This window comes from Glandiceps talaboti, chromosome 10 (genome assembly GCF_964340395.1).
Source record: "Glandiceps talaboti chromosome 10, keGlaTala1.1, whole genome shotgun sequence".
NCBI classification, from domain to species: domain Eukaryota; kingdom Metazoa; phylum Hemichordata; class Enteropneusta; family Spengelidae; genus Glandiceps; species Glandiceps talaboti.
The window spans coordinates 2,149,624-2,175,580 of NC_135558.1; the positions used below are offsets into that span (position 1 = coordinate 2,149,624).

General features: G+C 32.5%; 1 long non-coding RNA gene across 1 annotated transcript in view; it reads left to right on the top strand.

Annotated features, from left to right (window-relative positions):
• Positions 1 to 25,957, top strand: part of LOC144441502 (uncharacterized) — a 34,425-nt gene continuing 8,468 nt past the window's right edge. Inside the window, exon 1 of the long non-coding RNA XR_013481246.1 lies at positions 1 to 474. This is a non-coding gene — a long non-coding RNA (uncharacterized LOC144441502). The remainder of the gene's footprint in view (positions 475 to 25,957) is intronic.

The following is a 25,957-nucleotide window of genomic DNA, read 5'->3' on the forward strand; positions in this document are numbered from 1 at the left end:
CTTCGAGGACGTATAAAGCACATCGAATTTCGATGGATTGGTTTCTGTTTTGGATTTATTTGATAAACAAAACTTAACGTAACATAAAACAATATATACACACAATATTTTGACTCCGTTAAGTCCCTATTCGAGAGGGTAGCACAGTGTTTATGAATCCTGTTGAGGACTGCCTGGCTGATGTTGTTCATTTCGACGGCTGTACTTCTTAACGACCTGTAGAGGTCAAGCGAAGGTCACCTATAAATGGAATATATGTCAAAACACTCTGATGACCATTCTGCGTTGTATATATTCTTGGCATGATGCCAAAACCACAACACCAACAATCGATGTAAACCTGGCGAGGTTTCAAATTTAGCTATCATGCAGACGTAAGTTGGAACAATTCTTAGGAGTGACTTGGCATCCATATTCCGAAAAAGGATGGATACATTGATTGATGGATCTATCACCATGGGCGGGCAAAGACAGGTAAGAATTTGTCTCGACTTCTTTTTAAATCTTAGTGTGGAGTTACAAATTAGAGGCAAGCTTAGGTTTGTGTAGGTGACCCCCTCATAGAAAGATGGAATTTTGCCAATCTATTGTCATTATTTGATCTTTTCTGCAAATTTACACAAGATTTAGTATAGATCGAAGTCAAATTATCATATTAAATAAATACCGGTTGTGATATAAGCTAAGCTGAACTATTCAGTTTGTGGTTGTATTTGTTCCAAACAAATCCACCGTCCTTCCATAGACAAATCTTTTACTAAATTTAACCTAAAAGTTCTTCTACTCGATATGCCCATGTAACTTTTCATGGACCGAAAATGATATCTCATTTACATTCTTTAGGGATGCACTTCGTTGCCTTGGTTACCAAGGATAAGTTGTCCTAAGGAACCCATACATAAATTCTTGAGTATTGAACAAATGTCATTTAAAAACTGCGCCTCTTATCCACGTAAAGTTTTTAAACGTAACGAATACCTTATTTTGTTTATTTCCAAATAATAACGTGTATTTGTAATTTTGTTATCAGACTTTCCTGGTTGGTTTTAATGAAATCCACGCTTTCGTAATTATCTCTACAGTACAGATATTTCTTTAATGATAAAAATGTTCTAGTATTACAGAAAAAGATAATTAATTTCAAAACATTCGTAACATTGAGAATGAAAAGGCGACAGTATAGCGTGGGCTGAGAAGCGAACTTACTATAAGACCGATGCGAAAATTAACAGATCTCGTCATGACCCATGTTAGAAATGACACTATTTTTCATATACATCGGATGATCTGACGATCCTAATTTTTCGCTCTGGTGTGTACATTAAAGTAAACGTGCTCCTGATCGTTTGAGAAAATTATAAATGACCTTTGTTGCACCTTGTACGATAGGTAGTACAATATTTAGACCAAAACTAATGTTTTGTCTTCTTCGTTAACTTTGCGGGATGCAAACATTCCTGCCGATATAGCCATTGTCATGGATGAATTATTATGGGGAACAAAACGACAAAACGCATCACCCCAGATAGCGCATGTCAACCAGTACCTGAAAAATCGATATGGTTCAATAGACCTTGTACAAAACAATGTAAACATCTAGTCTTTCGTCATGTTACTAGTATTTTTTTTTAGAATAGCAAAAACTCAAAAACTAATAACAAGGATTTGAAATTGCTAAGTTTTTGAAGCCTTCTGATTAAAAGATGTAGTGGGGTAAGGGAAATGAACAAACTAAAGGAAATGCCCTAAAATCAATAGTTATAACAGAAATTGAATCAATCCGTTTTCACACTTATATGTTGTAAAGTGCTCACGCAACTCCCTGGGATACATTCTTTTCTTTGTGTTGAAAAAGACAATTTTATCACAGCTTTCACATTTCTTTGTCACACAACATCGATTGTCACAAGTATTCACTTCAAAAGTAAACATATCAATGTCCTTATCGATTCTCTGCGATCCACTACAAGTCAACGACCAATAATCGTAGAACTTTAGTCGAGACTTCAATATTTACTCTCCTGCACTATACTCACACACTGAAACATTTGAAACCAAACTCCTGGAGCCTTGGGCTTTGACTTGTACAAACTTAGTTGAGGTAGCTGGAAGGCAAAGATGTCAAAAGTGACTTCTTCTTATTCCGACGATAATTAACGTTGTCTGAAATGCTCTCAAAGCAACGAAAATTTCGTTATATCGGGGTCTTTAGGGTATGAAAAAGTATTGGATTACATAGGATCGACGCTGTAGTGATATTCAACTGGCGTTATGGGAGTTAGCGGGTAAATCAAAGGAGGTCACTTTGCAATCATTCGGTCATCATTGTATTATTACGCTCGTCTGAAAAGACGACCTATATTCACTATGGTTACTTTTCTTACTGATATTACTATAATTGCGGTAACACGCAGATGTGCTTCACATCATTACAAGTAATAATACACCCGATACTTGAACTCTTTGGTAGTCTACAGGTGGGCTATAGACAGCGAATTCTTAGGAGGATGAGACCGTTTAAAATCGAACTCGTCTGGAACACGATTTCCATTTATTTTATTTGGGTGATGTAAAAAACTTGAAAGAACACGTTGATCAGCTTGGTAAGCTTAATTCCGCGTTTATATAAAACTTCTAAAAATATTTTGACTGTGAGTAGAAATTTTCATTTGATATCTGAGCTTATTTCTAAAACCGCCTTTAGATGTCTCCCGTAACACACTCTGATTCGACTTATTTCATCAGCAAGATACAGGAGCAAATTTATTTTTGAACATGCTGAACAATAATTCAGTCAGGGTCTGAATGTCGAAAAATACTGGAAAATGTGTCCTTGTGAGCAAAAAATAAAACATATTTAGATGTAGATGCTATGCTAACGACGAAAACTCGAATACGAAAGAATGTGGCGATTTGCTTCGCAAAGGTATCATGCGTGTAGATATACATAGAAACGTACATTCTACGATATTTAGCTGACTTGTCCATTTCATGACAGTGGAATATTAAATTTGATGCCAATATAAATACTGAAACAACAGCAGCAGCAGCAGCAGCAGCAACAGCAACAACAACAACAACAACAACAACAACAACAACAACGACGACGACGACGACGACGACGACGACGACGACAACAACAACAACAACAACAACAACTTTGCAGACAATCAAAAGTGATGATACGAAAAGAAGGAAAGCAAATAACTTGGGAGGACTTAGTGATTGAGGCAAAATCGAACATGTTTAGAAGTATGGTATTCGAACAACATGTACAGAGGGAAGTTTTGCAGATAGATGATAACACAGTTTGTAATTATACATTTTATGAGGTCAGACGATTTTGCTAAAGTTCAACTGTCTCGTCACCAATCTCGTAATTGTTTACATTAATGAAATTATTTTGTTTGTGACGTAATAAATGGGGCGTTGACCTTTAAACTTGTGACCCTTGCCCTACATATATGAACTTTGAGGTAATGCACTGTGGGAACTGCGTTTTCAGCTGTTAGCCAAGTATCACACAGGTGAGGCGTATATATACATTATAATGCAGAGCGTAGGTTTAATTTATGTCGAATTCTTTAGGTTTTATTAATTCATCGTGACATTAAACTCCCACGAGAACGGATTTAGATAAATCTAGGAAAGGGAAGCGAGGTAAGTTGACGCGACAAGTGACATGTATGTCTGGCATCGTTTTCTTGACGTGTAAAATTATGACTCACTGTTAAAAAAGACTGGATGAAATCACTGGATGAAATCACATTTCGTAAAATGTCAAATTTTAAGACGTGGAAATAATCATTACCTGGAGAAGTGTTTGAAAGAAGCTGAAAACGGATCGAAAATTAATGTTTTTGTCAGTTGCCATACACATAATCCAATTTTAATAGATACTAAAACACTTGTCTGGAAATCACTGTGTCGTATTATTGGTACTACTGCTAGGAAGATAGTAGAATAAAACAAGATAAAAGACCCCCCCCCTCCCAAATGTTTGTTTAATTTATTACATGTATGAATAATTTCATTATCTAGATAAGTGTGGAAATTAAAATGGAAATTAACATGTAATAATAACAGAACTGAATGCCATGTGAGTGTCAGTGTATAGATTAAAACTGAAGGATATTTGTACTTTTGCTTGCAGTGTTTCCTGCTGCACTTGATGGTACATGTACAATGTTATATACACGCACAGCTACATAAATAACATTTACCCCATTACTGATTCAGTACTGTTCAGAGTGTACAATATTATGAGTACATCATTATATCTATTAAACAACATAGTATTAAAAAACATTCTATTTATAGCTAGTTCAGCTTTAATAGTAGGACTCCTTATAAGGGTTGGAGGTAAATGATTAATGCTAGTAATGTCAGTGATAAGGGTTGGAGCTTTGGAACTAAACAGTTAATGCTAGTAATGTCATGACTTCACTGAAACCCATATCCAGAATCAATGTGTTGATTGACATATACAGCTCTGAAAGAAATCATTAGCAGACAAGATGCATTGATCAGGGTTATTCTGTTTGTGTCCTGACAAATATTACACAATTTGACTCATTATTCCAAAGGGCACTTCATCATATACTTTTATTATTTATATTCATAGCTGGGGATATAAAGATTTCTTGTGATGAATTGTTGAGACTACAAAGACAACAATTTATATCTTGTCATACTCTGATCTTCTTTATTAGACTGTCTAATGACAGTCAGAACATAAAACTTACACATGGGAGTCATATCTCAACTACATGATTATTCCAAATGATATTTCATCATACTTTGATTATTTTCTTCATGGCTAGGGAAATATACAGTTCCTGTGATAAATTGTTGTGACACCAATGTGACAATGATATTGTATATTCTGATGTTCTTTGTTCAGCAGTCAGAACACAAAAAGTACACCTGGGGCCATATATTATATTCAGTAGATGTTGGAGATGAGCTGTGAGATGAGTGAACATAAATCTGAGGAATATGATATGATCATATATTGTGCAAGGCAGGCTTATGTAATCTTATTACTTTTCAGATAATCTTTAAGTTTTTGTTAGCACAACTGAACTGATAAGGTTCAGTAGTGCTATAGGCATGGTGTGGTGTCTGTCCGTCCGTCTGTCTGTCTGTCAGTCTGTCTGTCTGTGTATGTATGTGTGTGTGTGGACGAGTTAAACTCAAAACCACCATACCAATCACCATAGTATTTGGCGGGGATACTACTTTTGGTGTCTTGTTGTTCAAAGCAGAATGATTGCATCACAGGTATGTGATTTGGGTCAAAAAATGTCATTTTTGGTCAAAAAGCTGAACTCAAAAACCAATGTTCAGATTGGTCTGAAATTTGGTGGGAACATTCTTAGATGTATTTAGAATAAGATTTGGTCATGATATGATGATTCCATCAGTATTATGCAAATTAGGACTAAATTTGTGCACTTTTTAGTCGAAAATCTTTAATTCCAAACTACTGAGCAGATTTGGCTGAAATTTAATAGAGATGCATTTGGGGTTGTATAGATGAAGAAATATTAAGTATACGATTTCATTAGTGATATGCAAATTTGGAGTGAAAATGTGAATTTTGATCAAAAACTTGTATCTCAAAAAGTACTTGGTCAATGAAACTGAAATATGGTGAGATGTTTCTAGCTGTGTTATTCTGCAGATTTTGTTCAAAATATTTTGCCACAACTGGCCCTAGCAACCATGATCACGCCCTTAGCAACAACCAAATGCCGGAACGATGGTGTATTTCACAAAGATAACAAAAGGGATTCTTAGACAAGTGAACAAACATTCAGAAAGTGTATGCAAATATGCCTAGCAACAAGACCATGCCCATAGCAACAGCCAAATCATCAAATATATTGCAAAGATAACAAGTGATTAATAGACAAGTGAATAAACATTCAAAAAAGGTATGTAAATGTGCCTAGCAACAAGACCATGCCCATAACAACAACCAAATGATCACGTATATTGCAAAGATAACAGGGATTAATAGACAAATGAATAAGCATTCAAAAATTGTATGCAGATATACTTAGCAACAAGACCATGCCCATAGAAACAGCCATATGATGATGTATACCGCAAAGATAACATCAGGGATTCATAGACAAATGAATAAACATTCAAAAAATGTATGCAAATATGTCTAGCAACATGACCACACCCATAACAACAGCTAAATGATCATTTATATTGCAAAGATAACAACAGGGCTGGATAGGCAACTGGATAATCATTCAGCAAATGAACACCTATACCTAGCATGGATCACCATGTGAATAAATATTTTTAAAAACTATACAGTTGTGCTACAAAGCCATTGGCACTATTTTTATTGGCTAGAACATCATTTGATGTAGGGATTATAATGAATAGGCATGAAAATAAGATAAAAGTGTATTTATTAACTTACTTTTAGAGAATTTTTCTTTCTTGCAGACTGTCTTCATTTTTAATGGTATAATATGAAAAAAAATTGATTCATAAACAGACTAAATTAAGTTACCAAGACAACAATGATATCCATACATTATTCTGATGTGAAACATAGAGTAGAAGAATTAAAATCTCTAATTTTGTAGACTGCATCTTAGTTCAATTGTAAGACAAAGTGTGCTATAGGAATATAAAGATATTATACCATACACAAACCAAGTTATTATCTTTGAACAGAAAACATGATTGTTCTATGTCACAACAATTTAACCTGTGTCTTGTCACTTGGTCTGGGGTATTCGAAATGCGAGACAAAAACGATCCAAATTGCCGTTATTTTTCTGATTTTCCACAAATTATGCTTGAGGAGGTATAATTATATTATTCCTCAATATTTTTCTTTATTCAGTTGGAAAATACTTGTGACCTAAGGGTTCAATTTGTCACTACTTGTCTAGTGACTCGTAGTGACATGGCTCCTTAGGTCACTTGTATTTTCCTTGGTTGAACGAAGATATTGGGGACTCATATCTAATTATTTATTAGGTTAAAGTGACATCATATCATGTTTACATCTGTTAAAGGAATTGAAATTGTTTGCTTGTCTACTTCAAAAAAAGACATAAAATGACAGTATATAGTTTCATTGCAAACAGCAGGGACTACACAGATTAGTTACATCCTAATATGTGAATAGAAGAAACAGAGCTAGAGGGGAACTTTGGGTAAAACTCACCGACTGGTAATACATTGCCTTAATGTAACTGAGACTGAGCTACATCCTAGCTCTATACTTGCCCACAAAACTGAATTATACTTTCATTACAGTAAGTTGTTTTGTACGGCATCCTTTGTGCAAAGGAGTTTAGAATGTTATTTTTGACAGCACAGGAGTAATTAGTGTTCACTTTCTGTACACTGTTACTTACAGCTGAATGGATGACTTGACAAGACAAGACATCCATCTGTGGTTGTTAATACATCAACTGATTTCACATTATTTCCATCAGTATGGATGGAAGCAAATTATAAATTGTGATCTTAAATTTTGCGAGTCAGCTAGGAGTAAAGTGTTAAATACTGTAAACTGTCAAATAGTATCAAATTTAAGTTTTGTGCCAAACACAGAAATTGAATTATTAACTTGTGTTCCAAACACAAACACAAACACAAACACAAACACAAACACAAACACAAACTTGAAAAATTGTACCTGAAATTTTCAACTGCTCACTTCAGTCTTTGTCAACAGATTGATCCACTATTAAGAACATGAAATTTCAGGTACAGTTTTCAAGTATGTCTTTGGAAAAAAAAGTCAATACTATGGTTTACCGAACACAGACATAATATCTTTTTTTTTCTCCTTTGGTGAAATAAAATACTGTTTATTTATTTATTTATTTATTTATTTATTTATTTATTTATTTATTTCCAAGGGTGACTCACAGGACAAGTCCCATTAACAGGCTCCAACAATAAAATTGTACAAAATTGTTGAAAGATGAGAAAGAAAATAGATTTTAAATGTTGCCTGTATATTGATGTGACTGCAGACTGAAAATCCTCCATTTCCTTGGTAATAAATAAGTCAATGCCCTGTGTCATGTTCGATAATAATCTGCATGGTGCAATTACAATTCTGTTGTGATTTGACTTGCAGTCAACTCACGTTGAGAGGATTCCCTTATGTACTGCATAGATAATCCCCTACAGTCATTTGACAATCTAAATGGCCAGTACTTCATCATTTATTAAAAGGTGAACATGTTATGTGTGGTACTTTTAAACTCTCTTTTCTCTTGGGGTCAACATTTAGTCAACTTTGACCTTTGACCTTATAATCATGTATTACAGATTACTCTTTTGTATTGATATCAGTTTTCTGAGGTTTGTTACACGTCATGCAAACATTTTTAATTTCTCTACTTGTATGCCTTCACTTTTTGCTTCTAAAATTAATGAATTAAATACAATTTTCATAAGTTATGAAGTGAATAAACACCATAGCAACGTGTATTCTTTATTTTGAACATTAAAGTAACAGAAAATGACAATTTTGGTAAAAATACAAATCTTTTAAGTACAAAGTTGGTTCAGCCTCTTTTTACCAAGGGGGAGGGAGGGAAGGGAAGGGAAAGGGGGATATTCTTTAGGTACATAGCTGGTTAAGCCTCTTTCTATCAAGGGGGAGGGAAGGAGGGAGGGAGGGAGGGGAAAGGGGAATATTTGTTTGTACACAAATAAACTACAAGTTGGGAACAACGGAATTAAAACATTTGTAAATGATTTTAGATTTTACCTGCTTTGGCTGCCTCATCCAAAAAAAACAATCAAGTCTTCATTACTCTTTCTACCACAGGCTTATACCTTTATTTCCAGGTAAGGGATGGAATTTTTTTCAGTTTCTTCATTTTCAGCTTTAAGGATTGTTTTACTGTCAAATTTGATATCTACCTTAAAACAGACTACGATCAGCAGATGTTCTTCACATCTGGCAATAAAGAAAAAGAAAATGTGAAATTTGTTAATTTAGTAATAAATTTCAGCTTTATTTTTGAGCAAATATTTTCAAATGAGATATGTTTTAGATTTGATTTGCTCTCTGGTGGCTTTTTAAATGAAGGAAATAGTGTAAATACCAGAAATTTGCTTATCTGGCAATGGGAAAAAGCTTGTAAAGCTTGTAAAATTCAACAAATATCTCAGTGATGATTTCTATTTGAATAAGCTGTTTTTCATCTCGTAGCAGATCTTACGAGATCCAGCATGAGCCAATTCGTCCATAGTAACCACTTGAGGGTGGTCAAGCTGAAAGTGTCAAACACTTAGTAACACTATTGTTCTCAATGTCATCGCATATGGTCACGGCCGAAAGCTTGACCACGATCACATGTTTGACAACCGTTGTATATGTTTTCAGTTTGAATTGAAAACACTGCATGAGCATTAGAGATTTTTCATGTTGGCCAAAGGAAAAAAAAATTGAAAAGCTAGTAAATTAAACAGATAATATGAGCATGACATTTAAGCAAATATTTTCGGGCAAGATATTTGTTGTGAAGTTACTGAATGGTAGTCTTAGAGAGAAAATATTGAATAAACAGTATATCAGAAACAGCTCAGTTGACAAATTATGAAGTATGTAAATTTAACGCTGAATTTGTGACCATCTTATACCTTGTAGACATTAAGGTGAACATAATATTCCTTGGACATAGGGTGAAAGGTGTAAAAGATGTTAAATATTGCTTCTATGCCTGGCAGTCAAACTGAATAGAATTATAATTGTTCACTTTGAAATTACATTTTTTAGTGGAATATTGCTGCCTGCAGGTGCTGATGTAATTTGGTTGTAAAATTAATTTGACAGTTGTAGTTCACTGTGAGGCCTTATAAAAATCTGTGTCAGAACTGATCGATAGATCCGTGTAATCAGTTCAATTTAATCATTTCATTTTCTATTTTATTATTTAATCATTATTTCTGTTGTTCAGAAGAATTTAAGTCGAGTTGAATGATGACAATGCTGTAATAATTTAATAGACAATTGACTATGTCTTGAGTTACTGTAATGAGTTATTTTTATGTACATTTTGTTCAGAAAGTAGTACTAGAAGATGATTTATTTAAGGTAAATTTTATTACTCAATATATTCCAGCTGAATTACAAGTGACATAGGGGGTCTATTAAACACGAAACTTCAAGTTGGAAATGACTGATAAATTAAGGCTCCTTAATATGTTATAAGATTTTCAGTCTGGCTGAAGAAAGCTATTTGGAATAATTGCCCCGTTGTGTGTGTGTGTATGTGTGTGTGTGCGTGCACGTGCGTGCGTGCGTGCGTGTGTGTGTGTGTGCGTGTGTGCGTGCGTGCGTGTGGTGGGACAGACTGAAGAAAATGATTTAGAGCACTTTTTTATGGAGGTGGGATGGGGTGAGGAAGCAAGTTCGTTAAATATGCTAGAAAATGTCTTGCACATTTTTATGTATAATTCTGGAATGATGTGACAACCAGCGAATAGGTAACTACTAAGTTTCATTTCATTTATTGCATTTCACTAAAATATTGCTGAAAGTAAAATTTCTTTTTTTGGAAAATTAGTAAATAAAGAATTTCTTTTATCAGTATATCCCAATTTATAGTAGGTAAAAAAGACAGTTGATTGACATGTATATCCCAATTTATAGTAGGTAAAAAAGACAGTTGATTGACATGTATATTGTGTAAATAAGTTAAAATCTAGATTTGTACTGAATTCAAATACTTGTCTTTTTACACTTATCAAATAAGTTCAAATAAAGTTAACCCTAGCTTTGATAATACCGATAGGTTGTACAGAAAGTGAAGTGTCTTGTTAGTCTGTCTACACGCCACGGTTGTTCTCTTTACTACATTCCGCAATGATCTCAAAACTGTGGAAATTGTGAATGAGTGTTGAGGAGGTTCAGCAAATAGACAGGCTAGACTTTATTTTTATAAATGATAAAACGAAGAAAGATCAAAGAGAACAATCTTGCATACTATTATCAATTTGCTCAGATTGCTGTGGGGGAGGGTCAAAACCATGACTCAACGTCCTCATAAGAACACAAGGAGTCTAAATAATCACTCACTGTCTACCGTGACCCTGTTTAGAGGTGAAATGTTTGTATAATATTGACAATATGACAACTATTGGGTTGTCATAGCAACCGTCAAAGCATGTTAATATTTTCAAACCCGCAGTGAAGTAGAACTTTGATCTTTCCTATTTGACATTGGTTGAGTCACTATTGTGCTGGTACCTGCAGCTTATAAATAAAACAAAACTTGCATCAATTGTGGTATGACCTGAATAGAATCAGACAGTCAGATAATAGCAGTTTGTTATTTTGTAACACCAGTAAACAAATACTATCCAACTTTTGTAATGTAAATGTTGGCAGTTTAAGTGCACTAATGGTATTAGTTATCCAATGTAACATCTAAATTCAGTCAAAACACACCATTGACAGTGAATGAAGTCTTGATTGCAATCTTAATATAATTAAATACGGAGGGTACCAGACAGGGAATGCAATGTATTGTAATTGTGTGTTTTAGTCTCTTCACCAATATTGATCTGTTTGTAGATCAGACACATTATATCAATACACACCAGACTTGCTTTGATGGCTTTGACAGAGAATGGCCGATTTCAGAAAGGTAGAGGAATCCTTTAGAGAAACAGAAATAATTAAGTGTTTGATGATGTCATTTATAAGGTTACCTCCCACTCCAGGAGAAAATGATCTACTACTTAAGTCTTTGTAGAAGGACTGCAGCCAATTAATTACCCAGGAAGCAAATCAATACATCTATTTCAAGCTAAATTGAACCTTAAGGGTGTCATTCCTAATTCAGTGCACACATTTTAATTATATTAAATAAACTGATATGTGAAGTCAATAGTTTCTTAATTTTAGTAAATTATAGATGTGTGAACAAAAACACAACCCTGTTTTTATTAAGAAAAAGCAACATTTGAAGACTGCATACATGAAGGATTTCCTTGAAGGCTACTAAACAAACTCAAGGACAAAGTAATATTAACTCCTTAAATATAAACTGTAGTTTGATTTTTTATGTTTTCTTCAAATTACAAAAATACAAGTCTGTTTTTTATTTGGAGAGAGTAAACTTTGAGAACCATTGTCCTTTGGATGAATGCTAGTAAATAATTACATACAGGTAACCAAGGACAAGGTAATTCCTTTGTTTTCCCAGTTTTTAAATTTCATTTATATAATTATTTATACACAAACATGTAACCTTGTATTTATTTGATGATAGCAAATTTTGAGGACTGCAGAGCAAAGTAATCATTAAAATGGCAATTGAAAAAACGTTAATGATTTTGATAAATTTGCAAGTATACAAAATTATTGATGACATATGCAGCTAATGGCAATGATACATAATGTATAATGTATAAGATACAGATTCAATATGGAGTCTACCTTGTACATTAGTCACAAGAGAGCACCCAGTAGTGAATATTTTTTGCCAAGCAGTCAATAAAAAGAGTTTGTTTGCTTAGGCCTAGAAACAATAATTGTTTGGTACCGATTACCTGACCCCAACTAGATTTTCACTGCCGACCCTAAACTATTTTATAAATATTCGAGAAAAAATAATAAAATCGTGAAAATTGTGAAGTGTGGCCAGAAATAGTGGATGTGGAAACTGCTATCAACTGAAAAAGACAAATAAAACTATTCTTCCAATTTGTAATGGCTGTACATCTGATAGGAAGAAATGAACAACACAGAGACCATTTGGAAAACAATGGAAAACCTGAACTAGATACTCTCACAGAAAAAAAAATATACAATAAAATAAAATAAAAAATCTACCCACCCCACCTATTCTGTGTAAAATTGAGAGTAACCGGAACCACACAATTGTTTTTGTTAGGCCTTATTCAATTTCAAATTTATTATCATTCCTACAGTGTCAGATATTAAGTCTTAGCTTGAAATAGTTTTTGATATCAGTAGTTATTTTGTCATGAAAAAATTATTAATATATACAGAACTGAGATCACCAAGTCAAATTGTAACCTGCCGTCAACATATGAATACAGACCAAAGTTGTATAGTTACGCATACAGTGGATTTGATTGTTACAAAATAAAATGATAAATGGATATATATGTGGAGGCATATTACATTGTTAGTGTCATGGCTTATCTCTACCAATTGTTTACAGCAATCTAAAACACATCAGGGTAACACAACGTTTCCACTCAACCCAAGTATTTGAATTGTAGTCATTCAAACTTTGCATTCAATTTACCAAGGTAGCAAGTACGCAGTTACTTCGCAGACGGTGTGGCATTACGTTTATAGCAGCATTACGTGACTTTCCAGCAACCGCTTTAAAGTAACCACACACCTTAGCTACATCATTAGTTGTCTAACTCACTTCATTGTGTGTAGCTACTTTACAATATTAAATTGATAATGTTGTTGTGTTTTGTGCACGGTAGAAATACTGTGTTCTCCTTGAGCCAAAGTAATGCACGGCCACAGGGTATGTCCGGTCCTATGGTAAATTCTGATGTTTCTCCTTGGTTAAATGTCCAAGTGGTGCTAAAAAACCGTAGTTACCAAGCATCCAAAGATTTTAATTCCATTACTATTATGGTATGTGTGAAACATTCAGGTATATTTCGTCATTGTATGTGCCAACTAAGAGGCGTATAAGTATATGATTTATGTGAAGGGTTTTAGGGAAAATTATTGTCAAAAATTCAATATACCTATGCTAACTCCCTGGTATATACTGTGCATTGTCTACTCCTTATATTTACAATTGGAATTTTAGTCAGTTATCTAGAGTCCAAAGATTTTAATTCTGTACTTTTATGTTCTACATATGTGTGAAACATCCCTTATGTAGAGTATATACTTGTCATATGTGTCAAGTAAGAAGCTTGAATAGCATTCAATGATTTATGTTAAGAATTCTGTGGAAAATTACTGCCAAAAATTGATCTTGTGTTAATTAACTCCCTGTAATTTTTTCCTTGTAGGTACCAACTAGAGGTTATGAAAGTAATTATTTATTTATGTAAGGGATTTTGTGGAAACATTATTGCCAAAATTATGCTCCCTGTAAATTTTAATCAAATGTGCCAACTAGAGGCTATGTGATCATTTGAAAGTGATAAATAAATGAAATATATATTATTACCCTGAATAAATAAACTGTTAATCAGAAACCATGAATATTTGAAAAGTGACTAGAAATGATAAAAAATCAATCTGAACTTCATCAAATTTTTTGCCTGTGTATATTTCTTTGTCTGTGTATTAATACTTTGGAACAGTTTTAAAATATAGCCAATGTCACTTAACCTTACCGAAACAGTATCGTTTCACAAATATTCATATGAATGGTTTGTAAATATTGATAGAATTGACAACACTTTAGGCACATCAACTCTTTACAATATACAAATAATTGTGATTCATTGTTATCACTGAAATCATATAATAATGATAATCAAGCCAATTTATAATGCATCTGTTCTCTGAAGAGCTCCAGGCGCAGACACAGATCTACTAACAAAATGATAGGATACAGAGAAACAATTTGAAAATATGGAAGGATGTAGAGAGAAGTGTGTAAGTGAGTGAGAGTTCAGATTGAAATGGGTAAGTTTTAAGGGCAGAGTGGAAGGAAGACTTAGAGAGAGAGTGACGAAGACTGTTCCTAATTGAAGGAGCAGTGTATCTCAAAATATTATATTTTATGTAGTCTGCTGCAATGGACTGAGTAACATAATTTGTATTTTGTTTGTAATTTGATGAGTTAGAGCATCTGAAGTGTTGTCTTTATCTGTATTATTAACCTAGATGAAACTACATTTGTGACACATATTGGCAAGGCTAGGTAAAATTAGCTGTATTAAGCTTTAATCATTGTGATAACAATTTCATATTTTATATCTACAATTTCTGATAGTAACCAATGGCAACTGAAGCATTACAATAAATTGAAATTATTTTAAATGAAATATATTGACATGTTTTTATACAAATGACATAAATTGGTTGAAGTATATAGAAGATTTGTCATATGATATAAAGACAGCAATACTAAAGAATACCCTGAAGGACTTAAAGCCATCAGATTCAGACTTATGTCTCACAGTAAATTCTTAGCTGATCTAATCTCTGTACAATGTCTGTCACCAATTTTTCACCAAATTATAAATTAACATCATAAGTTGTCGGTTCATGTCAATTTTGCGAATTATCATTTCATTAGTAACAATTTTTGGTAAAATTTTCATATTACTGCCATGGATAGTTGTTAGTTGTATATATCAATTAAAATTTCTCACTATTTACAACTTTTTTGCAAAATTTTCAAATGCTTAATATGAACTATCACTATAGATAGTTTTTTTGTATTTAAGGCCTAAAAAAATTGTTTGGTTCCTCTTACCCGACCCCACCTAACTTTTCACTGCCGACCCGAAACTTTTTTTTTTTACATATTCATAATAAAACCGTAAAAATTGTGAAGTCTCACGAGAAATAGTGGATGCGGAAACTGACATCAATTTAAAAAGATAATATAAAACTATTCTTCCAATCTGTAATGGCTGTACTGTGATCTGATAGGAAGAAATGAACAATACAGAGACCATTTGGAAAACAATGGAAGACCTGAAGTAGACACTCACACAGAAAATAAAAATATAGTAAAATAAAATAGAAAATCTACCTACCCCACTAAAATTGAGCGTCACTGGAACCACACAAATTATTTTTTTTATTAGGCCTTAGAGAGTTTTATAACAGTCAAAAGAGAACTGATATCACTCAGTACGTACCTGTTTATATATTCATTCAACTGCCATTTTTAAATGTCATATTATTATAAAACCGTTTTTCTACATTTTTTTTATCAAATTACAAATTCAACTCTAATATTATTAATATTATGTTTCTTTAAATTACAAATTCGTTGATTAATATTATATTATACAGCTTTAAATGCAAACAATATGAATTGTCACATCAACATTAAACTTTTATTTACAAAATTTACATTCATTTTTGATTAATAATAAAAGTTATGAATTGTTACCATACATACCTTCAGATTCTAATATTAAGATATTCTAAAAATAAATGTTTATAAGATTAGGGACTCTCATTGTAGATAGTTGTCGTCCATATATTCCTTTGAATGTCATATGAATTGTCATTTCAAAAAAACATTTTTTTTAAAAATTTACGTAAGATTGTACATGCTTACAATACATAAATGATTAAATGATATATTCCTTCAAATGTCAATTATTTGGAATTTGAATCTAACTTCAGGAAATGACTGCTGAGGTATGGAACTAGTTAAAGAATTAGACTGTTTTTGTACTTATTTTCTTCTGAATTAGTTTGAATCGTCATTGAAAATAATTTCACCATCTCATAGTGAACAACTATTTGTATATCAAGGAGAACTCAACATTTAAACATTAATTTGTATTCTAATACTTGGTACAAATCTTATTTCAATTTGTTCAGGAAATATGAATCAGTTGTTTGAGATTATTAGTCATGTCTGCTGATTATCAATGCATGGAATAATTTCTCAAGAGGAAATCCATGACATGAATTGTAAACAGCAACCATTTGAAGACGGTAAATATCGGTATAATACAGGCGCCATGTCTAATGTCTAATCAGATAGAGGGTGTACATGGCAATGTTGACCCCTAAGTGTTGTACAATAATATGCTATTTTTTGGGGTAAAGGTTAAAGTGTGACAGTGTACCAAGGTATTGATATCAGGATTGTAAATAAGAAAGACCTGTATAAATACTATGACAGAACCTAATGAGTGTTCTCTGCAGTTGTACATGATTATACCATGTATGAACCAAGTTGAACAAAAAATATGGAATATATATTCTGGTCATTCTACGTCATGACAATGCGTATCTATGTCATGACACAAGTGTCTACATCACTGGTTCTGCTGTGTTTGAAATATGAGTCAAAACTTTCAAAATTGCCATTACTTTCACCACTTTTTCTTTGATATTACTGCACTGGTATAATTATGTTATTCTCTAATATTTTTCTTCATTCAGCTGGAAAATACTCATGACCTAAGGGTTGTCACTATAAGTCTAGCGACGTGTAATGACAAAGACCCCCTTAGTTCACTCATATTTTCCTTGGCTGAGCAAAGAAAAATTATTGGGAAATATTGTTAACATGTAAGAGTATAAGGAAGTAAAAGTGCAGTACAATACACTATGAAGTATGAAGTACAAATTAAATACCCATGAGTACCCACAATGGTACTGATCACATGACATGGGGTCCTGTTATATTAAATATATTTATCCCAATTTCTGTAAAAAATCATACTGTGTTCAAGGAATGATCAATGCCCTCATTTGCATATCATTTGCATATATTAATACTAGTAGTAAATACTAGTGTCACATTGGTTATATAAATTGACACTTGTGAGTGAAAACTTGTCTATCAAAAACTATTTTAATTTTAATTCTCATTCTCTTGTATCATAGCTGTTACGTTACATGTTTGACATCACAAATTAAATTTTATACTTTGTAATATATATTGTAATAAATGTTTTGACATAGCTGTCATTTCATATTTTTGACACAAATTAAAATTAATACATTGCAACACATATTGTTATGAATATTTGACTAGCTGTCATTTCATATTTTTCATTTTATATTATTGCAACATGACACATTCTATTATAACCTTTGCTATGATAAATGTTCAACAGATATGTTGTATAATATTATATTATCTTAATTAAAATGTTCACTTTCAATCCATGTATGTTTATGATAGATATTCAATATAAGTTTCAACTTCACAAATTCATATTTTCAACCTTTAGTACTATGGACAGATATTCAATATATGTTGTCACAAGTCAAAGTTGTGACTTTTGACCAAAAGTATAAATTTTCAATCTTGATGCTTTTACCAGAAACAATATATCTATCATATTAATGTCACCCATGTATTTTGAGAAATTTGTCATCAGCACTGAAGATTTTGTGGTATTTCTGACCCAAATATATTAATGCCATTAGAATATTAGTTGTGTGTAAGTAATCAAGGTATACTTAAAAAACTCAACAGTAACTTTATTAAGATTGACAAAAAATGGCAAAGTAATTAAGTTGATTGATTATTATTCCTTTGAGTTAAAGTCTTGTCAGATTGTCTGAATGATTTAGATTGACATTCACAGTTGTCAGATTGTGCAACCATAAATCGATAGTATTCTTCAAAAATTAGCAGATTTTTTGCCAATTTTTTTCAAAACTTAGTTTTAGTGCTATTTTGTTCTGGTGTGTGTGTCAAGTAGAATGTCGACATAAAAAATGACTCTTTCCTGAATTTTATTTTAGGAGTATTTAACATTTTTTTGGTTAAAATCTGAAATTATTTTATGATTAGTAATTTCCAGAGTATATAAATTTATGCCACAATTTCTATTGAAGTCATGAGCACGTACTATAAATTTGTAAAAAAACAAAACTTTATAACAAAAAAAAGTAAATTTTTAAATTTTAGAGTAAGCATTATCTTTTCATCTTGACTATAACTTCAGTCTTAGAGATTGATACAATTTTTTCATTGTATGGTCTTTTAACCCCAGACTTTTATTTTGTCTTTGTTAGTGTAGAAATCCGTCTAAAATTTAGTACACATATAACTTTTAACATCACTTTGTGTTTCCTTCCATCCTAGTTTGAAGACAAGTGGCAATTTTTCAATTTCATGAATGACGTAAACTGTTAATCCCAACCCTTTCCTTTTTGAGATCTCTTTCTTATATTACATTATCACACTAAATCTGACTTCTACTATATTAGATAATCCAATATATCTATTTATATTAAACATTTTCTTGTTGCACTAGCAACAAATTCACTGTACTATGGTGCATTAGTTTTCTATTCATTACACCTGCCTGTGTAACATACGTAAAGTCCGACATTATATGAGGCAGTCTTATGTATCGCATGTATATGTTTGATGTATATATGAAAACTTACGACATCAAAATCATGGATTTACTGCAGTATTATTAACAAATCTTTAGTCATTACATTTTAGTTTAGTTTATCAATATTTTTCATCTACCCTTCAGGTTTCAAATACCCTCCAGGTTTGTGTATTATTAAATTTGAAAGTCGTTCAATATTCCTGTCGCCAACTGTATATGTATTATTACAGTATCAGTATCATATGGACAGTGTAGCAATCTGCAGTTTGAATCAGATCCTAATGCCAAGTTTGATTGTATCAATGTCTTCAGGATCAATGTACATATTATGACAGAACCCCATGACATCTGAGAATAAGTGTGGCCTACTCAGTGTATTTGCTTGAGTGCTTGCAGTGTTCTCTGCCTTCAGTTACTTGATGTAGAATTTATCGTACATGTGTGCATTGTGGACCAATGGTCTTCAGTTAGTTGATAGAGAAACCCTGAAATAAATGTCTCATACTTACAACTATGGCAACAACACTAGGTTGTCTATGCAAATGAAACAAAATACAAATTATTGTATTAATATTGCTTTACATTAAAACAGATTCTTAAAAATTCAGTTAAAAGTGATTACAAATAGCATAATGGTCAAATTCAGTTTACTACTAATATTAAGGTAACTTTAGAGTTTCAATATTGGCGACAGGATTTTTTTTCACATCTCATTATTTTTAAAGGAATTATACCAATAACAGTACAGACAATGATGGCATGCACACACATAACAAGTTACATTTTATCTGACTGTAACAAATAAACATGAATCTTCTTTGTGTCATCCAACAGTGATGTTTATTTGTGTTCACGTTGTAAAGATAAAATGTGTGGGCAATATCAATGTCAATTTATCAATTTAAAAAAAGTGTGAGCTGTCGAAAACATTATTTATACTCTAAAGTTATTTTATTTTGGTAGAAGGTCTTCAAAGGCAAGGTGAATATTACAACTACCCTGATGGGATCTGTATAGCCGTAGTCTGTTAGATACAGACATTCGTTCCACGCTCAGCTAGTGACTTAGAAGCCTGATAGTGATAGGGCTGAATAGCATGATGTATCTCACAGCCTACCGTATATAGCTGGTATTGTCATAAATACATTAAGCGAGTTTTATAAGCCCTCTAGGCAAGCTGCTGTCTGGCATCTCTATACAACACTCAATAACATGTGTATGATATGACAAAACCAGCTTCACTTCCTGAACTCAGCCAGTTCAACTAATTCAACCGTTTCATAAGAATACAAGCCAGTTTTGAACGTTAGGGAAACTGCTGCCTGGCATCTCTTGTGTAAAGAGAGTGATGTTTTTCTTGATAACATATGCATGATATGACAAAACCAGATTCAATAGTGGTCATTATGGATGAGGATTGGGTATTTATTTCAGATTTTCAATTTATATAACAATTTCATCATGGCTTCCTATTTGAAAAATCAATGTGAAACAATGTTGACAAAGTCTGTGTTTGTAACTCAAAATATTGCAAAAGATTAATAAATGTGTAACATATTTGTTAATGTACATAACAATTCATAATCATACTTTAACTTTCTGAATGACTTAAAAAATGATAATTTAAAGTCAGAAGGAAACTCTGAACCATTTATTTATCAAAAGGTCCATAATTTAAACAATAAATGATAATTTTCAGGTCAGCGTCTTACAATCAGTCATGTGATGTTGTGCCAATCCTACCATAGAGGGCGTAGATTTTTTAATTTATTATTTCACCAGCGTGAAGAAATGTAGGGTCAGTTGGCTCATGAGAAATAAAGTGCTGCCTTTATCAAAAAATGAAAGTTTGAACATTTGAGATGTTGAAGAGGACACGTACACTCTAGAAAGCAATATCAGCAGTGGAATTTGTTATCTAAATTTAATGTATTAATGGAATAGTGAAGAGCAGGAAACACTACTATCTACAACATCTATCATTAGATAAAAAATGGATTGAATGTACAATGAAATTACTATGTACTTCCTTGATTGAATTTTATGATAACATTATGTCAGATTGCTAGATACAACAGAACACAAATCACTAACCATATCTTAAATTGATATTGATGTTTTTCGACCAATCAAAACATACTCTTTATTCAGCTTATTTACATATTTTATTGAGTGAATTAGATTTGTTTGCATGTGAATGTAATTGAACTTCTTGCAAAAAAAAAAGATGGCTGAGATGTAAACGTAATTGAAGATACAACCCATTTTTGTACTCATAATATTTGCATACATATTTCATCAAATTATCACAGAAGGGGTATTCTGACCTATAATTTAAAACCCAGCATCATATCAAAACCTTCTAGAATTTCCTTTAGTAAGTCCATTAGAAATTCATTCACTGAACAAAAACAAAAGGGTGACATCTGCAGCCATAACTAATGTGATGTCACCCACATACCGGTATCAATTTATTAGTTTGTATAAGAATTGTTATGACTACAGTTATTGAGGATTATACCCAGTAATACCGGATTTATTTATTTATTTATTTATCTATTTTGTATTTAATATTTGTTTTATTCTACTCTCTAATTCTTTTACCTTAATTCTAACATTATAACTTTAGACTTTAATGTTTGAGGGATTTGACTTGACTAGCATTATTCTATATTTCTGACTCCTATTACTCACCATTCAACCTTTGTATACTTTACATCTTGAATTTATATAAAAATTGAAAAGAGTTAAAAAAAAACTACTTACTTATTGGTTTGCTCACTCACACAGTAGTTTGTTTACTCACTGATTTACTTGCTTGCTTATTTGCTCGCTAATGTACTTTAACTTATTCACGTACTTATTTGCCTACTGACTGACTGACTGACTGACTGACTGACTGACAGTCTTGCTCGCTTGCTCGCTCACTCGCTCGCTTGCTCACTCACTCACTCACTCACTCACTCACTCACTCACTCACTCACTCACTCCCCATCCACCCACCCTCCCTCCCACTCACTCACTCACTCACTCACTCACTCACTCACTCACTCACTCACTCACTCACTCACTCACTCACTCACTCACTCACTCACTCAATCACTCACTCAATCACTCAATCACTCACTCACTCACTCACTCACTCACTCACTCACTCACCCCTAAAATATTGTTGACGGTTAACAAAAAGGTCAAAGGTCAGCCATTGTTTACATTGTGTGAATATAAAAGGTATTGATAACCAATGTAACAAAGTTCCACAAACAGTTATTGAAAATATATCAAGTATTACAATAGAGGTTTTGGTATGTTGGCTCTTGTCATCACGTTTTACAGCTTTACTTGTGCTATTGTGGCAATTTTTAACTTGACATCATTTTCTTTCACGTTTTACTCTCTATCAACACTTACTTTAAATCTGATAATAATTTCTCTACACTTCTACAACTTTTGGTTTATACATGCAATATATATTTAAATTTGTGTTGTTTCTTGAACAATAAACATTTCACATTTTATTTACATCATTATGAAACAACTGGTTTTTTCAATTTTTTGTTTGTCCAGCAAAGGACAATTAATACACCCTAACTCTTGCACCAACTATTTAGTACAGTAGATAGTTAATTATTTGTTCTTGATCTAAAAGTCTTCATTCAATGTATGCATTTTTTAAATGTTTATTTATAACGAAATAAATATATGCATTTCTTCATTACATTGAGGTTAGTATTTGTTTGCCTTAGCCCATGGTGTAGTTAAACTCATGATGTTAAATTTCATTGACTGGTCAGGTGTGATATAAAACATACAATAGCTAATTCAAATTACCGTACGCATCAGCGAGTGTTTTAAAATTAAGTTGTTAAAATTCCCATGACAGTGTATATTGGAAATAGTCTGTTTAGAACTGAAAGCAGTTCATTTCTATGCAGACACCTTGTATTTCAAATAATACATATAGAGCAAAAGAAATCTCTGAAGCATACCAGAAACTTGGCTCAGAAAATCTTCTTATGTACGTAGAGAGATGTACATCTTTATTTGAAGATTTCTGATTATTACAAAGCTTGAAATTGAATCTACTTTATTACACGAATGCTCACTCATGCACTGTTTTACTTAGTGTATATCTCACTGCTCATCATTCTTGCAAAGTGAATTATTACTGAAATACACCCCAAATAAATTGTTGTATTTTGGGGCCACGGCATTTTTCAGAAAGATATACATACTTGTGTCTACAACATCTCGTGTTATATAACAGTCAGAGATGTTGAGTCTCTCTGAATAATTAATTAATTTGAATAACAAGGGTGCAATTAAGCCTTCTTGTAATTTCTTGATTCCGGTTTAAATGAAAATCACATTGCTTCATTTTATGCTAATAATGGGTTGTTGTGGCGTAGAACAACCAGGGTATATAATCTATATTTTCTGTTCAAAGGCAATAACTTGGCTTGTGTATGGTATCACAACTATTATCAATAATTAATAGATGTGTTAGACCAATACATTCACTGGTAAAGGTTAATACACAATATGCAAATTTTAATTTTGAATAATCATATATTCCGTGTATGATATGAAAACATGAACACATGTAATTATAAAAAATTTATCATGCACATTTCTATCAAAGAGATTTATAGAATCAGTGATATGAAAGTCAAACATGTCATATTTGTCGTTGAAAATCCTATTAAAATTGACATATTATGTATTTCCCAAAGGAGATAGCTGTATATGTAGTGTAATATGATATTTGATGTGTTATCCAGAACACAGCATTGCTATGCATACAGAAATCAAATGTATATCGTATATTGTTATTGGACCCAAAATTACATGCAATAGCTATATGTGTAAGGTCACCAACCCTTTCCCACTGTCCCCCCCCCCCCCCATTAAAAAAATGAAAACATTACCAAGTCAAGTAATCCTAAAAATTGAAAATGGTTTGTGTTTGTTTCTTAATTAATAATTAAAGAATAAATTATGTGATATTATTTCCTTCACAAAGGAAAATACCAATAAAATGCATTTGTTAAAGACACTATGAGAACTGGATGGTCTCAACAAAACTCAACTCAAGGGTTTCCAAAAGTTCGGACTAGACTTTGTCTTGTTAACAGAGAATCATCAGATCAGAGTAAGATTTAAGAGTGGAAGACAGGTATAGACAAAAGTATTATCATGTACCAAAACTTGGTTTTCCTCTATAGTTTGTGCCTGCGATCACAAGAAGACCTGGTTTAAAAAAAATCATTTTATCATTATTATCATCAACCAAAAAATTCTATTTTGTATTTCATATTGAGAACACGTAATGGCCCCACCGCACACTTCAGGCATTGATGTACAAGTGATCAACTGTGGTCTACATAATTAACCCATATCTTGGCCTTCGAAAGACGAGTAAAAAGTACAGTATAGTCTTACATGCAAGTATCATAACTATTTCCTCATCAATCATACACTGTACAATTCGGATCAAATATTAGAACGTACAGCTGTTCATATTTTAAGAGACTTCGGAGATTACTTTGATATTTCAAATGTTTAGTACAGTCGAGTATTTATTGACTGCTTTTTATGAAATGCCAGAATTTAATGAGCTGTCACGCTGTCAGCTGCTATGCTACTCAGCTTTATAAAACATACTTTTACTTCATGTATGAACACTGACCTTTGCCTTTATTCATAATTTTATCAATGCATTATGTATTTAGCTGTTCAAGGCTTTCCTTTATACTGGCCATGTCTAACAAATATCAAGTATGTACTTTAGAAACATTTCTCTCCCCTTTAGATATCCCAAAAGTTAAGCTTATGTATGTATGCTTGGTGTGTTATAACTCATGTTGGATGTATAACTAGAAAGATGGCTTTATACATATGGCTCGGCTTTCATCTGGACAGGATACACTGGGCGTATACCTATAGACATTGGATGGGCTTTATAATATACATTGACTTGGCTTATATCCAGACATGGGTTATAATAACATGGGTGAAGGGCCTATATGTGGACTCAGCTTATACCTTGGCTGGGATTTTACCTAGATAAGGCTTATACCTGAACTGGGCTTATACCTAAACTGGGTTTATAACTGAACTAGGATTCTATGTAGTTGGGACCTATACTTGAACTAGGGTTATACTTGAACTGGGTTTATACCTGAACTGGGTTTATAACTAAAGTGGGCTTATAACTGAAGTGGGCTTATAACTGAACTGGGCTTATAACTGAACTGGGCTTATAACTGAACTGGGATTCTATGTAGGTGGGATCTATACTTGAACTAGGCTTATACTTGAACTGGGCTTATACTTAGATTAGGCATATACCTGAACAATATTGATGCATTGACTGGGTTTATGCTGGGTCTTAGATTTTAACTTGCAATATATACACACACATTTTGGATTATATGTGGAGTAAATCTTATATTTGAGAGGGGTTTTATAACTGAGATTGTGTACATAATTCAAATATTATAGTAAACTAAATCTCATTCTTACTGAGAGTTGTTAAACTGTCAATCAAAGTAATAATCTAGTTTAGTATAACTAAATTTAATTTCAACTTTATTGTTAATATTGACATCATATGATAATGTCGTGTTGATATATACATTTTATAACCGTGTACACTGTCTGCCTGCCAGTCATTCCAAATAAACTGGTCAATCTTTTGAATCTCTCTGAAAATATATCCTTTTTACATGTTGAAATGGTTCATTAAAATTCAGATTGAGTTTTTAATAATTCATTTTATCATATCCTTTCAGTTATAAAAGTCCAAATTTTAGAATTCATAATTATTATGTGATTGAATTTAGAATTTTGAAAATAATTTCTAACTTTGAAATTGTATGCCATCAGCTGAAAATGTTTGTTAATACTCATAATTGCTTCTTTTTATATT